Source organism: Sminthopsis crassicaudata, chromosome 2, assembly GCF_048593235.1.
Source record: "Sminthopsis crassicaudata isolate SCR6 chromosome 2, ASM4859323v1, whole genome shotgun sequence".
NCBI lineage: Eukaryota > Metazoa > Chordata > Mammalia > Dasyuromorphia > Dasyuridae > Sminthopsis > Sminthopsis crassicaudata.
In genome coordinates, this window is record NC_133618.1 from 124,079,160 (window position 1) to 124,092,769 (window position 13,610).

Consider the following 13,610-nt stretch of genomic DNA (forward strand, 5'->3'; position numbering starts at 1 on the left):
TTATATTTATTCACACATATCTATATATGATGTCTCAAAAGATTTAATAGGTTAAAACTTCCCAAAGACTTTTGGGACACCGTGTAAACATAAAAATGTGTATGTGTATATGCAATATGTATAATCTATATGATAGATAACCCTTTATGTGTATATCTTAAAATACCATACTATATGTTTGTACTCATTCTCAGTTACTCATTGTTCTTCCATCTTTCCTACATTCCTATGTAAAAATATAAGTTGGCAAATAACTCTCTGTGTTTCCATGAATTTCCTAAGACAATTATCCCCTTTCTCATTCATTGACATACATTTTCTTTATTTTTTTGAATTTCACTTATAAGTGCTTCCTATTTTTTCTGTGCTGAATTATTATGCAAAGGTTTAGGTCCTAGAATTCTATTTATCATAGTTCTGAACCTTTTGAAATTAACTCTCACCAAATTTAATGTAATATCAAATGATATCTGAATTTTTTCTTTTCCTTTCTCTTTTTAATGTTTGATTCATTTGTTTATTTATCGATATTCATTTAATGTGAGAGGATTGATCTAGACTCAGGAATTCTTATTATGGACTCCTTTGGCAGGTTGGTAAGACTCAGGAACTCCTTTTCATAATAATGTTTTGGAATAAATATAATAAAATACATTAAGTTGCAAAGAAACTATTTATATTGAAAGATAGTTATCGAAATATAATACAGCTGCCAGTTAAAGAACCCATCTAGTTATTAGATAATTAGTAGATATCCTAATAGCTCTAAGTTACTATTGATTGGGACTATAAAATATATTTTTCTAGAGCCATGTAAATTATATCATTACATAATCTATGGAATCTTGAGGTCACCGTAAAACAGCTAGAGGAAGTCTTCTAAATCACTAGTGACTGGATCTGATAAAAATGTTTTCCTAGAATCAATTACTGGGCCACATTAAGATAGCTAGAGGAAGTCTTCTAAGATTTGGTAATTCTTGTATATACAAGGGGTTTGTCCAAGTCAACATGGCTGTTTTCCAGCTTCGACCATTAGTGTCTACTTCTGGCATAGATTCAGTGGCCATAGCACAGGATTATCCCATAGAATATGCAGGAGGGTAAGTGCCAAGGTCAAAACTGAACAGCAAGAGAAGATGGAAGTGGGAAGATAGACAAATGGCTATTACAGCAACTTTATGCTGCATGCCATCCTATCAAGGAGTTGTAATTATTGCACTTCTCCCTTCTGCTACACCAGCCTTGGATTCATTCTGACATGGCCACCTTCCTGCAGTTTTCTGAGACTGATTCACTCTTTGTGCCAGACAGATTCTACCAGGAAATTGCTGATGGGGGCCAAGGGTTTTCCTGGGTCAAGGAGGAAGATTTGAGCCAGGAGAAGAAGTACCAAATGGAGGTAAAGAAAAGATAGCCCTTGCAGCAATCTTCCTGATTGATATGTCCAGGGGACCCAAAGAAGTTTTCTACAAAGCTTCCCCCAGGTGTGTGTCTGTGAGTGCCTTTAATATGCTATGATATCTTGAGACTAGAGATATCCCAGCAGATGTGTGTGAGAAGAGGTGGTTATGCTTTGGGAGGAGTTATTTCAATGAAATTTTCTAGTATTTGCATTCTATTTTAAGTAAATTGTTCTTATACTCACTGTGATCTGAGGACATAGTATAAATCCTGACTTGTCTATGAGAAGGGAGATTCTTGGGATAAAAGGTCTAGGGCATTATTCAGAGATGTTTGAACCCGAAGCTGGAAAAATTCTCACAGGCAACAGTACTGGGGTACCATTACTTGTCTGGGGACAGGAAGGATTAAACTGCTTATTCCCTGGCTTGTCTGTGACTTGCCACTGCTCAAATTTGTACTCACTGAAAATCAGGATGGAGACTCAGCTTGCTTACTAAGTAGTCAGGAACATGTTTTCAGTAGTAACTGAATGACTCCCCAGAGTCAACTGCATAAAAATCTAAAGGCCTCAGAGAATCTGGGAGGATGGTTGAAAGATTGAGAAAATAATAGAGAGAGAAAAGGAGAATATGAAAACAAGAATGACCTTAGAAACAGAATGTCAAAGCTGAATGGGATTTTAGAACACAGAACAGCGTCAGTTAGAAGGGATTGGGGCAAATAAACTGTCAGTACTGGAGAAAGAGCCTTATACTATGGACCAAGGAAGGTTAAAACTGGAAGAAATTTAACATCATCTTAGTATAATTTCCCCATTTTAAAGATATGGAAACTGAGGGCCAAAGAGATGCTCAAATTCATGCAGGTAGATCTTAAGAGAAATGGGACTAAAACCCTAGTCTCCTGATTCTAACCCTTGATTTTTGGGTTTTTTTTTTTTTTAATTTTTCACATACACAAGAGAAGGAGTTACTTATGTCCTGCTGGGTTTGAATAAATTATTTTTTTTTATCTTGAACATGGGCTGTGGCTAAAGTTCAGATCCTGGTTCATTAACCAGAAGATGTTGACATTAGCCAGAGAGGCTGAATTAATACTCATTTTTGGAAGAGCCAACAGTAATTTATGACACTGTAATCTCTAAGCAAAGCACCACTCATGGCTAAGCAATTATTAGAGCTTCCAGAAACATTCTGCTTATTCTTCACAAAATTTAACATTATCCACTTTTCTCTTATGTTAGCTCAATTTTAAACTTTGACAATGACCTACATGAGAGCTTCTTAAACTTTTTCTCCTCAGGACTCTTAATCTGAGAAATTTTGACACAACCCTAAATATATAGGTATATAAATAAAAATTTGCTGATAATAAAGCACAAAGAAATTTATTTTAAAACAATTCTTTAATGTACATATAATTTTACCATTTATTGAACATGAAAGTGAATTTGCATACTAATGAAATGGATGTACTTATTTATTTTTACATAAAGGACTGAACCTTGGAATATTTGTTACCTCTAGTTATATAATTTTTCATGACTCCCAAGTTCAATTATATAATTCCATTTGGAGTTGCAGCCCCTAGTTTAAGAAGCTTTAACTTACATGATACGTTCATGTCCCATGACCCAAAAAGCACCATATGGGTGCTCTTATATGGGAACTCCCACTTTGGGCTTAAGTCAGTAAGTACACATACACATACATGTGTATATATAAAATTTACATGTTTGTATAGACATATATATATATATGTAGGCAAGCATGCATATAATAAAGTACAAATCACTTCCAGAAAGAAGGCACTGGCATTAAAGGGCCTGGAAAAGGCATTTTGTGGAAGGTGGGACTTTAGCTGAGATTTGAAGGAAACCAGGGAAACTGAAAATAAAAGTAAGGAAGCAGAACATTTTAGGACAGTGGACATGTGGAGGACAGTCAATGAAGGCAAAAGATCAGGAGATGAAGTGTTTTGTTGGAGAAGTAGAAAGGGAATCAATGCCACAGGATCTTAGAGAACAAGAAAGGTGGTGAAGCATAAGAAAGTGGAAGGGTCGAGGTTATGAAGGGCTTTAAAAATCACAGGATTTTATAATAAATTCTGGAACCCATTGGCATTTACTAAATAGGAAGCTAATGGGTCATAGTTGGGCTTCAAGATCATTTTGGCAGCTCTAGAGATACCTGACTCCTAAACGATACAGTCAGACTTTTCCCACATTCTATAATTCATGTGCAAAATTCTGGGAAAAAACCCTCTATAAGCAAAGTTTAGATATGGCTGATGTTTGGGGTGTCCCCCTAACTTAAATTAATAGGTCTCTTTTTAAAAGAATATTAATTGTATAAAGTAGTAGGTATTGGTTTTAAGACAGCTATTTATTTATTTCACCAAAAAAAAAAAAAAAAGACATAAAAATACACTGAAAAATACTTAAGAAATAAAATGGTAATTCATTCTAATTATATTCTTCTGAAAGGTAAAAATTCATAGAGAAACTGTGGATTGTTGAATGTTCAATGTATTTTCACTATTTCTCTTTCTTTGCAATGTGGTTTAGTGCCTGAGTTTTAATTCAGAGCAATACCACTGCCCAACAATAAATTACACTGAAATAAATGTAGCAGAGTATAAATATTCTTTGTTGATTTTTCTTTTCAAAATTTAATTTGTGCCTTCTACTATCCCACCCCAATGAGAGAATAATAATTTAACTGTCATGCTCCAAATGAATCATTCAAAACAAAGTTGTCAGTCATCTTTGTCACACGTCTCCCTCATTTCCAATTATAGAAACCAACAGAATTAAATAGATGCCTTGATAGAGGCCATATCTCTGCTAATTCATAATCAGGAACTTGTGTGGTTTAGGGCCTCAAATTTCCTCTTCTATAAAATGAAAGCTGTTTGATTAGATGATCTATCTCTAAATTCACTTCCAACACCAACATTCTATCTATTTACTTCTGTGGGCCTGTGTTTCTCACCTGTAAAATATAAGAGTCACACTATTTGAGTTCTAAGGTCTTTCCAGTTAGAGGAGGATCTAGGAATCTACCCTTATGTCAGGCACAGTATTTCTAGGTGCCTACATGTCATAATGAAAATACCTGTTTATAGTTTGTTTTTCATTGACTCTTTGTGATACCATTTGGCATTTTCTTGGTAAGGATATTGTTTTTTCTGAGGCAATCAGGGTTAAGTGACTTGCCCAGGGTCACACAGCTAGGAAGTATCAAGTGCCTGAGATCATATTTGAACTCAGTCCTCCTGACTTCAGGGCTAGTGCTCTATCCACTGCACCACTCAGCTGCCCCTTGGCAAAGATATTGAAGAGATTTTGCCATTTGCTTCTCCAGCTCATTTCACATAGGAGGATAATGAGGTAATCAGAGTTAAATGACTTGAGTTACATAATTGGTAAGTATCTGCTGCTGAATTTGAATTTGGGTCTTCCTAACTCTTGGCCCAGTGTTCTATTTACTATGCCACCTATATAAATCCTTCCTGTTTATATATCCAGGTATAATATATGCATACACAAATATGCATTTTCTCTAGAACCTATTAAACTCTGCAAACTGGGTTAAAAAAATTCTATTAGCCTGGTCTTATTAAACGTATTTATCTAAAAATCCTATTAGACTCTTTCACAAAATGGATCACAAAAAGTAAATAATATCATTAACACCTTGAGAGCTAATGAGATGAAGCTTGAGCTCAGCTTTTGAAGAAGAATAAGGGGCAGAGGTGAGGGAAAGTATCTAGTAGGCTTAGGGAAGCACCAATGCAAAGACCTAGGGAACAGAAAAAATGGAGTACTGTGGCAATTGCATTAGCACCCTGGATACCTTAGAATCAGCCAGAGTCAGGATAAGCAAAAGTCTTTATTCTAGATCTTTAGTGGTAGAAGTGAAGAGAGTGGACCCGTAGGATCTCTGCAACCTCACCTCTTCATCTCTCTCATAGAAGTGACCCTGGCTAGTCTCCCTGCACCTCCTAGTCCCTCCCACAATTCTCTGTATACACTAAAGGACTGGGCCAGCACAGGATAGTGGGAAGGGCCATTTTCCAAGGATATTCTTATAGAGTATTGTCCAATCAATAATTAGCCTCAAGTGCTCAATTGTCCCACCTCAGTGCATTGACTCGAGAGTTTCAGCCCTTTACAGAGTACAGTTTGTGAGGAGCAGCAAGAAAGTCAAGTTGGGTTTAATCGTTTGCATGAAAAGGGGAAATATATAGTAAATTTGGAAAGTTAGTTTAGAACCAGGTATGAAGGCCTTCAAATGCCCAAACAGTAGAGTTGATATTTTATATTAATGATAATAGGAAGCTATTGGAGTTTATTGAATAGGGGAATGAGATAATCAGACTCGTGCTTTCTAATGCACTTATTGCATAATATTGTTTGACAGGTATCCATTTACCTTAGGTTATCCTATTACAGTATAAACTCCATAATCCAGAGTAGAGAGTATTTTATCCAAACTAGTGCCTAGTACCTAGCCTAAAGTTCTGTATCTCATATAGGCTGAATGTTTTTTTTGAAGAAATTGGGCTAAGAATTTGCATGATAAATACATAATGTTGATGGGAGTACTGAATTTGTCACTTGGCAGTGTTTTCCGAAATTCCAAGGAGGATACAAATAGAAAGTAAGTTCTAGAGGAGTCTGAATTGGCCTTTAGAGAGTGGGCACCTGGAACTCCCCTGGAATCTTCCAGGGACTCTAAGGACAAGATGATTCATTGCTTGTGCCTTTTGGGGATGACAAACTTCCTGACTGCTTCCTGTCATGTGGTGGCCCAGCCCTGGAAAGAATTGGTGTTTTATTTTGGTGTGGTAAATTCTGATGGCCTCTTGGTCCCTTCCCTACCCACCACATCAGTGCAAGAGGGCAGAACTTCTAAAAGAAGGAGGTCTCTTGGCTGGAACTCTCCAGGTGGTGACTATTCCAGCAATCTTGGAGAAATCAGCTATTAATAAGCAGAGGATCTAGCCTAAGCCTGGGATTTAGCCCAAACCTGACCATTTACCAGTAGAATTGTAGGGATAGTACAGAGCACGGATAATATATAAAATGCCTAATTAGTAATACCACAAGCTGATTATGTTCTAATAAAGTTAAATATTAGCCTCTCAGCAGATTGTAATGGTAATTACAAGCTAAGTTAAGGAATCCTGCTTAATTCACTCTGTTAATCTGAGCTTGCACATGTTTTGTGTTCAGCAATTTTTTTGTGTGTGTAGAAATAAACTAGCTATTCCATACCTGATTCATATTGCCTATTGAATACTTCTATTACTTCTACTGACTTTGGGGAGACCTGGATAAAAGCTATTTTTCCCTGGAGTATGGAGGAGAAGAACTTAATGAGTTGAAGAGTATGAGAAAGGGGAGTTAATCTCCCCAATCAGAGTGTAGATTCCTATAGGACTGAACCAGATCTGTGCCTGGATACAGAAAAGAGAGTGACACAATACTTTAGCTCACTCATATGGGCCTAGCATCAGGTTTTCAAGACTACTCTGGAAAAACCCATTCAGGCTTCTTGTCCTCCCTAGCTTTGCCCCTCACTTCCTTCCTTCCTTCCTTCCTTCCTCCCTTCCTCCCTTCCTCCCTTCCTCCCTTCCTCCCTTCCTAATGCCCAGTGGTAGAGGGCAAAGTTTCAACTGATAACAATTATATTAGTGAAATACAATGGTAGAAGGCAGAGCTTTAACAGGTGATAGTTACCTTGGAATGATGAAGCATCACAGAAAGCAGGTAGAAAGAGTTCTTGGACCACATCACTGGGAAATGGAGTTCTACAAACTCTGACAAGAGTATTATGCACATGGAACGTTTTCTTACCTCAGAGGATATGTATATATTTTTTCCTTACCAGAGCATGAGTGTATGAGAGACTCTACCTAGTTTGTGTAGGTCAAAGGGGGTAATACTGAGCATGATTCTACTGCTTAAATTTCCCCTTGTTATTTATGTGGCTATTCTTTCCTAATTACTTTACTATTTATTTGATTTAATGTTCCTTTACTCGCCTGTTAGTAAAGAATTCATTGGATAGGGGCTAGAACCAAATATATAATACTTATTAATTATTAATAATAATAAAATTAAAATAAAATAGCTAGCTTTACTATATCATTTAAAGGCTTGAAAAGCACTCTTTATATATGTTGTCTCATTTTATTCTTTTAACAAGTTTGAGAGGTAAATACTTTTATAATTAGATGAGGAAACTGAGGCAAAGGTTAAGTGACTTTATCTAGGGTTACATAGGTAGTAAGACAAGATTTGAACTCAGATTTTCCTGACTCCCAATCTAGTCCTCTACACATTGTACTACTAAAGAATGTTGAAATTCCAGAATTAAGTGGGATGCCCATTACATGTGTACTGTTTGGGTGTTGCTAATCCCCTTTATGTCATTCATATAGATAAAAAAAGTACATATTTATTATTTTCTTTTTTTAAAAGACTAAGCAACAATTTAAATCCCAGATCCAATTAGAGTTTATTATAATGAATGGTGATTTTTCTTTTTTTTTTTTTAATTTCAATAATATTTTATTTTTTCCAATTTTATGGCAATAGTTTTCAACATTCATTTTTGTAAGATTTTGATTTCCAATTTTTTTTCTCCTTCCCTCTCTTTTCTCTCCCCTTTCAAGACAACAAGCAATCTAATATAGGCTACACACACACAAACACAGACACATACATATAATTTTAAACATATTTTCATTACATTCAATTTTTAAATGTTTTTAATGAATACTGATTCCATTCCTGTGATGAATTAAAAGACTTAGGTTTGTCAAGCATTATCCTCCTATATATAATTAGGCTTTATTTCTGGATTTTCTATTATGTTACTCTTTTCTTTTCTCTTTTCTTTTACTTTCTCCCTCCACCTTCCCTGTCCAATCTTAGGTCTTATAAATAAATGCTTTAGATACAGTTTGAAATCTGGTAGGGCAACGCCTATTTTTAAATTTTTTATAGTCCTTCTTAATGTTCTTGCTTGTTTACTTTCATATTGATTTGTTATTACTAACATTGCTACAATGTTAAATCTACAAATTATTTTGCAAAATATTCACACATTTCATTATAGTTATTGGATTTAACCATGAGAATGGAATATCCTTTCTTTGTCCAGGACTTCTTTGATTTCTGTCAAAATCTTTAGAGTCTGTATTCATATGGATCTTTTGCATAATGGCATTAGGGACAGAGTATTGTACTTGGAATCACAAAGACCTTTTCTCTGACACCAGCTGGGTGACATTGAGCAAGTCACTTAACTTCTTTCTGCCTACTTTCTTCATCTATAAAATGTGGATGATAATGCCTATGATATCTATCTCATAGAGTTGTAAGAATCAAATGAGGTAATGCATTAAGGGACTTTATAAATCTCAAAGCAGTCTATATGTTTTAGTTATTATTCATCCTATTATTAATAGTCATCTGTTCAAATAAAAAGGCTGGAGGATCAGACTAGATGATCTCTAAGATCTCTTTCAATTCTAAGACTCCATGATCCTAAGATATACAAGAATTGAAGAGCCTCAGAGATCACATAATCTTTGATATAGTGATAAATAATAAACCACAGCTCTGTCAGGAGCCAAGTCAGAGGCACTACACAGAAAGGTCTCCACACCTGGATTTGTCAGGGAAAGCTTCAGGGAGGAGCTAGAACCTGAGCCAAGTCTTGAAGGAAGGGCAAGACTTAGGTAAACAGAGAGATCAGGTATTCTTGGTTGGAATGGTATGTGCAAAAGCATGAAGAGAAAAACAAGACTGGTATGTACCAGGAACAATAACAACAGCAGCAGCAACAATCAGATGATCAACAGGTTTTTATTAAGTGCCTACTATGTGTCAGGCATTGTGCTAAGTACTAGAGGTACCAAAAAAAAAAAGGGCAAAAGATGGTCTCTAGTCTTATGGAGTTTTCAGGATTAATAATCACAATGACAACAAAACAGGTCTGGTAATTTATTTTCTTTCCTTTTTAAAAATTCAATTTGATTTTATTTTTAGTTTCTAATTTTCTTTCTCCCCTCCACCTCTTCCTTCATTTTGAAGGTGAAGCAAGAAGGCAAGAAATGCCAAACTGTTACAAATATGAAGTCATACAAAAAAATTTCTGCACTAGTAATTAGCAATTTAAAAAAACCCAAGAGAGAGAATGAAAAATTAAAAAAAAAAAAAGAAAGCTTCAAAGTGTACTCTTAGTCATTTAGGTGACACAGTAGATTTAGTAGAGTTAGGAAGACCTGAGTTTTAATGTAAAAACAGACATTTACTACCTCTGTGCCCTTGGACAAGTCATTTAATCCTGTTTGCCTCGGTTTTCCTCAGTAAAATGAGAAAACAATAGTTCCTATCTCACAGGGTTGTTGTGATTACAACATGAGATAAAGTTGTAAAGTGCTTTGTAAACCTTAAGCACTATATAGATGTTAGCTCTTCCTCTCTTCTCTTCTTCCTCCTTTTCTTTCCTCTCCTCCTAGCTTTTCTCCAAATCTGCCTTTTTAATCTCCCAGTTTTATGACTTTGCACAGGTTGTCCCTCATGTGTAGAATACATTCTTTCTCACTTTTCAGATTAATTTTCATCTCCAGTATCACCTCCTTTTTAAAATACTTCCTGTTCTCACAGTTGTTAATATTTTCTCCCTGCTCAATTTACCCTGTATTATACATATTTGCATGTATGTTTCATACCTCATTCACTCCTTGCCCTGCATAAATATAAATCTCTGAGATCAGATTTTTTTTTTTTTCTTTAGAGTCCTAGTAGCTAGCATGGTGCTTTATGCTTAATAGTTGATGGTTAAATTGATATTGAATTTAATTGAATTATTTGTCTTTTTTTCCAAATATAGATTTCCTACATCTCCAGTAACAGAGATATAGTGCCAATGCCTTCTTCTCTTATGAGCAAATTCATGAACTGGCTTGAAGTCGGCCTCTAAGACTATGGTCCCATATCTTGTAACCCTCAGTTGGGATGTCATGTGCAGGACCCTTCAGCTCAGGACTAGTCAATAGCCCTGCATATTATATCTATTGTATTCACTCTGTAGTCTCAGATGGGCATCCCAGTTTTTGCCTTCCTACTGAGCCAACCAAACCTGGACCATGTAGCTCTGCTATAGTGCTTTGTCCACAGATAGTGATAGATACTTTAAATTCTGCATATAGCCAGATAGAGTTTTTAGTGGTCACAGATCCAATAAAGTAGGTCACTACTAGGAGATATACCCATCTAGACATCAAGCTGGGAAATCCCAAGTTGCCAGCAATCTCCTTTATACTTTAGATAGCTGTGGTTGCTGGTGCTAAGAAGGCTTTGCCAACTCACATTTTAGGATTATGAGACTCTAGTGCTGAACTTAGAGTTAAAGAAGATGTAAGTTAAAATCTTATTACCAATACCACTTCTATGATCATGGGAAAAATCAATTAACATTTCTGAGTCTCAATTTCTCCACCTATAATATAAAGGACTAAATTATCTTCTGATTATATGCATACTACATCAGACAGGGAATATGTAGTTCACATCCCACTTTAGGATTCTCAATTAAGTTCCCCTTAGAGGAAACTACAGTTCTTACTCTCAGACCAATAACCAGACTAAGCAAACCAACCAGATAGTGGGGCATCATTTATATAATTTTTAACCTATTACTATTTTTGTCATAGAGTGAAAAGAACACTAAATTCAAGGTTGAATTCATAGTTGAGGGTTCAAATCCTGGTTCTTTTATTCACTACCTATAGGACCTTGCGTGAGTGAATCACCACTTCCCCTTTCAGTCTTACTGTCCTTTCCCTTATTTCTCAAATGATGCTATAGTACTAACTGAAAGAACTTTCCAGTTGTAAATCATATGATTACTTTTTTCCCCATTGGCAAGTTCATTCTTTCTTTTTTCCAGGAGATTTTGAATGAGATGAGGTGAGATCTTTCAAGACAGTTATGAAAATCGAGTAAGGCTTCATCTGCTTCAGAGTTTGAGTAGGCCTGAAGAACTTTGAGCATTGATTCAAGGGCATAATTGAGTCCCCTTCCTGCCATCCTCCCATGACACAGTTTCCTCCCTATTTCAGTCAAATATGGGCAACTATGTACTTATTGATCAAGTTCAATTTCATTTAGAATGTAACACTCTCAGCCAATGAGGATGAGGGTCAGTGGTGGGAGGGGGTGTTTTGCGTTAGGGATTAAAGGTGCTGTCCTGCCCACAGGAGGCACTTCCTCTCTTTGGTTGTCTGCTCGAAGGGTGGGACGCCCTTCTCTTGAGAATGTACAAAAACTTTGCTTTACTCTAGAGCTCTCTCCAGCTTTTTTTATTAAATGGTGTTCCCTCACCATTTCCGTACCACACAATTTGAAATTTATTTTTTCCAAATACATATAAAGACAAAAACATTCATTTTTGTAAGATTTTGTGTTCCAAGTTTTTTCTCCTTTCTGACAGCAAGAAATTTAATATAGGTTATACATGTATCATCCTTTTGAACATATTTCCGTATTAGTTATGCTATAAAAGAAAAATCATACTAAAAAGAAAAAAAATCATGAGAAAGAAAAAGCAAAACAAAGAAACAAAAAAGATGAAAATACAGTACTTTATTCAACATTCAGTCTTTATCATTCTCTTTTTGAATTCGAAAGGCTCCTTCCATCACAAGGTTATTGGAAAAGCCTTGATTCACCACCTCATTGTAGAAAAGAGCCAAGTTCATCACAAATGATCATCACATAATGTTCACTTGTTCTGCTCCCTTCACTCAGCATCAGTTCATGTAAGTACAAGCTTTTCTGAAATCAGCCTATCTATCATTTCTTATAAAAAATAATATTCCATTATATTCATATACCAGAACTTATTCAACCATTTCCCAACTGATGGGCATCCACTCAATTTCCAATTCCTTTGCCACTATAACAAGAGCTGTTATAAACATATTTTCATATGTGGATCTTTTTCTCTCTTTTATAATCTCTTTGGGACACAGATCTAGTAGTGGCACAGCTGGATCAAAGAGTATGCACAGTTTTATAGCCCTTTGGGCATAGTTCCAATTTTTTCTCCAGAATGGCTAAATCAGTTTTACAGCTCCACCTACATTAGTGTCCTAGTTTTCCTACATTTCCTCTAACATTTACCATTATCTTTTCTTCTCATCTTGGCCAGTCTGATAAGTGTGAGGCAGTACCTTAAAGTTGTCTTAATTTGCATTTCTCTAATCAGTAGTGATTTAGAACATTTTCATATGACTATAGATGGCTTTAATTTCTTCATTTGAAAATTGTTCATATTTTTAAATCATTTTATCAGTTGGGGAAGTACTTGCATTTTTATACATTTGACTTAGTTCTTTATATATTTTAGAAGTGAGGTCTTTAACAGAAACACTGGTTGTAAAAACTGTTTTCCATTTTTCTGTGTTCTTTTTAATCTTGGCTGCTTGTTTGTGCAATATTTGCATTTGTTTGTGCAAAATCTTTTTTATTTAATGTAATTAAAATGATCCATTTTGCATTTCATAATGCAAATTTCTCCTTTGGTTATAAATTTCTCCCTTCTTTTTTTTTTTTTTTTTTTCCTTCCTGAGGCTAGGGTTAAGTGACTTGCCCAGGGTCACACAGCTAGGAAGTGTTAAGTGTCTGAGACCAGAACTCGGGTCCTCCTGAATTCAAGGCTGGTGCTCTGTCCACTGCGCCACCCAGCTGCCCCTCCCTTCTTCTAAGATCTGTCAGGTAGACTATCTTTTGCTCTCTTAATTTGCTTATAGTATCACCCTTTATCTCTAAATCATGAACCCATTTTGACCTTATCTTGGTATAAGGTGTAAGATGTTCATCTATGCCTAGTTGCTGCCATTTTATTTTCCAACTTCTCCAGCAGTTCTTGTCAAATAGTGATCTCTTATCCCAGAAACTGGAGTCTGAGTTTATCACATCATAGGAAAAGCTGATGAGATTCTGGGAGTCCTTTCCATAGCTCCTTTATTTCCTTTTCTTTTCCATGTCTGAGGAAACTATCAATGCCTTTTATCCTGCCTTTTTACACCCATATTGCATTTCCCTCCTATGAGCAGTGAGATGGAAAATGTGGGATGGAAAGGATTGCAAGACTACACTCCTTCCCTCTATCTTCCAG

The 13,610-nt window shown here is 35.8% G+C and overlaps 1 long non-coding RNA gene across 1 annotated transcript; it reads left to right on the forward strand.

Moving 5' to 3' along the window:
• The first annotated feature begins 526 nt into the window (after nt 1–526).
• Nucleotides 527–12,262, forward strand: LOC141553265 (uncharacterized). Its single transcript, XR_012485355.1, has 3 exons — nt 527–592; nt 1,315–1,487; nt 12,119–12,262. It is a non-coding gene; the product is annotated as an uncharacterized LOC141553265 (long non-coding RNA).
• The last annotated feature ends 1,348 nt before the right edge of the window (nt 12,263–13,610 follow it).